Source organism: Alligator sinensis, unplaced genomic scaffold, assembly GCF_000455745.1.
Source record: "Alligator sinensis unplaced genomic scaffold, ASM45574v1 scaffold2012_1, whole genome shotgun sequence".
Classification (NCBI taxonomy): Eukaryota; Metazoa; Chordata; order Crocodylia; family Alligatoridae; genus Alligator; species Alligator sinensis.
This window is the reverse complement of record NW_005843572.1, coordinates 34,762-39,054: the sequence shown is the minus strand read 5'-3', so window position 1 is coordinate 39,054 and position 4,293 is coordinate 34,762.

Sequence of the window (4,293 nt, the reverse complement as noted above, 5' to 3'; positions counted from 1 at the left end):
TATGGTTAAGGGCTTGCAGGCCAAGCCCTACGAGAAGAGGCTAGAGAACCTGGACCTCTTCAGCCTCCGCAAGAGAAGGTTGAGAGGCGACCTTGTGGCTGCCTATAAGTTCATCCCGGGGGCACAGAAGGGAATTGGTGAGGTTTTATTCACCCAGGCGCCCCCGGGGGGTGCAAGAAATAATGGCCACAAGCTAGCCGAGAGCAGATTTAGAGTGGACATTAGGAAGAACTTCTTCACAGTTCGAGTGGCCAGGGGCTGGAACGGGCTCCCAAGGGAGGCGGTGCTCTCCCCTACCCTGGGGGGCTTCAAGAGGAGGTTAGATAAGCATCTGCCTGGGGTCATCTAGACCCAGCGCTCTTTCCTGCCTATGCAGGGGGTTGGACTCAATGATCTATTGAGGTCCCTTCCGACCCTAACATCTATGAATCTATGAAAGAAAACCCAGGTCCCTGTGCATGACACTGGGACAACAGTTGAGTGTGTGACAAGGGATCTGTGACAAATGCTGTCCAGAATCGTGCAGCCTGGGACTGGGATTACTGTTCACATTTCTTGGGACTGTTACACCTAAGTAGGGATGGACGGTCACCCTACATGTGACACAGGACACTGAGCAACAGAGATCTGTGCTCTGACACAGCACATGGCAGCTCTGATGCTCTTGTGTCTGCTGGGCCATACTCAATGTGAGAATACCTATGCATGGTTCACAAGGTAAACCCAGCAACCTCCAACAGGAATCCAGATGCCGCAGACATCTTGTCCTATGGGCATCCCAGGTGTTTGCAACACAAGTTTTTCTCTTGTTTTCTGCAGTCAAGAAACAAGGGGAAGTGCAGAGCTGGCGTTTTCAGAGGGGGCTGGAGCCCAGACCTGGTGAGAACCACTGTTTCAGCCCATGTTGCTCTAAGTTACTCATGAGAATGGCATGTTGGTCTATCCTAGAGACCTAGCGCTGTTGGGCTAGAAGAGTCTTCCAGAGGTTACCTTCAGTTTCAGCCCTACCTCAGCTATGTGCAACCCCATTGAAATCAGCCCAGACAAACTCTTTGTCCAACCTCTGAGCAGTATGACACCATCACCCCTGCCCCTGCCTCCAGCAAAGCAGGGGGCCATAGAGGCCAATGTCCTGCTGTGCTAAAGGGGGTTAATACACGCCCAAGAGACCCAAGGCAGAGGCCATGCCACCACTGCAAAGGAAGGTCAAATCCCCGAATTCCAAGCAGTCTGAACAGGGCGGGAATCCATTCCTGCCCTCAGTGCAGTGTTGGTCTGAGCACCAGCAGGGATCCTACTCCAGTTCCTTGCTGTTCTAACAGCAAAGAAGCTCTTTTGGAGACCCAGACTGCCCCCACCCCATCGCCTTTGCAACAACTTCCAGCCATTGCTGTGTGCAGTGCTCTAAGCAGAGATGACTGGAAAACCACTTTCCCTCTTCTTTGTGGCAGCTCTTCAGACAATTGGGCACTTGTACAAATGGTGGGGGTTTGATCCCCAGGGTTTTATTCTATGCCCCTAAATTGAAATGGTGGGGCATAGAATAAAACCCTGGGTCAATTTTATACATAACAGGTTTTACGCTTCATTAAATTAAATAGGTTTATAACATTGGAAATAGTTTATCTTAGAACATTTCATCACTGTTTGCACATAACAATGTTCACAGCGAATTAAACCTGGTGTGCAGTTCCTTGTGAACTCCAGCAGGGAACAACTGCAGTCCTCTGCCTTTCCTCAGATCTGGGTTCTGGGGAGTTGGTTTGATGACAAGAACCTTTTCCAAACTCAGTGCCATTGACCGAGACCCTGGTGCCAGTGACCCCTGCCTCACCCTTCCCTACCACCAAGCATACTCATGCCTGCCCCATCCCTGGCATTTGCACAGAGTGAAGGGTTGGTGTAACCTGGTCAAAGTACATTTTTATGGCCAGGCCACAATACAGGGCTCATGTTTTACCTGCACACAGTTTAGGCTCCATTGTGGGAGAAAAGTATGGAGCAAAAAGACAAAGTTTGCAAAATGGCACCAGCATGTATGCTGCTGAAACCTTTTGCACCAAAGTAAGGTTGTGGCAGGGTGGGTTTTGGTAGGCAGGCAGACAGGCAGGCAAGCCCTTCTTGGTGGTTTTTGCAGAAGGCTTCTTATACGGGCATCTCATTCTCAAAGCACAGAGTTATTCTCCACATTTCTTCCTTCCTGTTCTCAGCTCTGATTGATATGCCGTTGCTGCCTTCACCACCACAGAAAAAACACAGACCACGTATGAAGCCTGTGAATGATACCCAGACAGATAGGAGAGTCAGCACCATCAATACCTGTGCAGAGTAGTTGCCGGAGATAGCAAGACAGGCATGTCGAGTCTGTTGCCAAGGAGGTGGTTTTGGGAGCCTGGGGCCAAACCTATCTTCTTTCTAGCAATGCAAAACAATAAGACATGCAAAATAATGCTGTCATATTTTACTACTCTTTTGGTTCTGGCAAATGAAAGGTTATAATAAATGCAGGTTCTTTCAGATGTGATGTGCCTATGGTTGCTGTTTTCTTGTAAACAAAGTCTTGTAATGAACCTCATTGAACACTGCCTGAGGTTCTTGCTTCTTGGAAGTGGTTTCCTTCAAAATTCTGTAGTGGGTGGCTTGTTCTTTATGTAAGTTTGGGTGAATATATCAGTAATGGTTAATTAAGTAAAATAAAACTATCTGTCTCTTTTTCTTTTAACGTGGGCAGCAATATGGGGCATCATCAGGCAGGGTCCTAGGCTTTTTGTTCCTGTGTTTTCTGTCTGAAACAGCAGGGAGGCTTGTTTAACTTGCAGTACTGGAAGAACCAGTGAATCCCCAAGCTGAAATAAGGGGCAACAGCATAGTATGGCACATTGTGGGGAGGGGAGCTGTTGGTTGGTTTCTACGGGTTGGGAGTGATGGGCACCGCCAAGGCCAGGGGTGCCTAGGCCATGAGTTAGGGCAAGCAGGATGAGGTGAGACTGTGTGATCATGAACAGCGTGGCAGGGCAAGGGACCATAGTGGTTATGGGCTGACCACACTCAGTGCGAGGAACAGTGCTAGGAGTGAGTGGGCACCAGTTGGTATAAGGGCATCTCAGCTGCTCCCATGAGTCTGTCTGGGGTGAAGGTGTGTGGGGGAATTGGTGACCTTGTGCAATCACGAATGGTGCGGCATCCAGCACAAAAAAGAAAGGCAGCTGAGGTCTGCAGTCACTCATTGCTATGACAAGCCATGCCTCTTGTGGTAACTGTGCTGTTCTCGTTAAGGGCTGCCAGCTGTCATGGGCCTGGCTGTGGGGTGATCTTGTGCAGTCGTGGATGGTGCAACAGCTGACACAAGAACAAGAAAAGCAGCAGCTATGGGTTGTGTTCACTCAGGGGCAGGGGCAGATAATGTGGTGATGGTGCCGTTGTCACCCTGGCTAGGGCAGGGCCAGGGCATGAGCGGTGAGGGCGGGGGTGTCCAGGCAGAAGAATGAACATTGTTTCACGGTGGGCTGGCTGGACCTGAGCATCTGGAGTGCAAAACACCTGGCATCCAAGGAAGCACATTACATGCAATTATCGAAACAGGGCAGCTAACCTCATCCATTTGTAAATGTAATTTGAAGTGACACCTGTAGAAACAAAGGGATGGACTACAACAAATGGACCAGCGACTGAGTGAGGCCTGTGTGCAATATGGCACCACGGTTGCCCCGACCCCAGGACTCACTCCACTGCCAGGACCCCCTGGCTGACTGCAAGGGCCCCTCCTGCCCTGGTTGGGGTGGGCGCAGCATGGGGGACACAGGCGCTTTCTCGGAAATACACATTTCAGTGGATGAACATGATCTTCATTACAGTAAAGATTACCAGATGATTAACCGACCTGGGTCAGGCACCTAAACACAAAGAGGCTTAGCTAAACTGATCCCTTGACCCCTTTCCCAGGACCACTATAATCTGGTTCCATCTTTTCCCAAAAGTCCCAGTGAAATGAGGACATTTAAATAAACCAATCAGAGCTTGGGTATTAGCATGTCAAATTACCACCCATAAATATGGGGCCAGGGGCAACCAAACTGGACCTTTCCTGAAGCTCAGGAGAAAAATCCAACTCAGCAGGAGTCCCCCGGAAGCAGAGAGGCCTGGGCACCAGACCTGCCCTTCCTGAGCCCAAGGCTGCATAAGCATAGCCTTCACTAGTACCAATAAGTCCTTGCTACTGTGTATCCTAACAAAGCTAGAGTTGTGTTTGCAGCGGTCTCATTGATCAATCAATCTCACTTCTAGCCGCAAGTC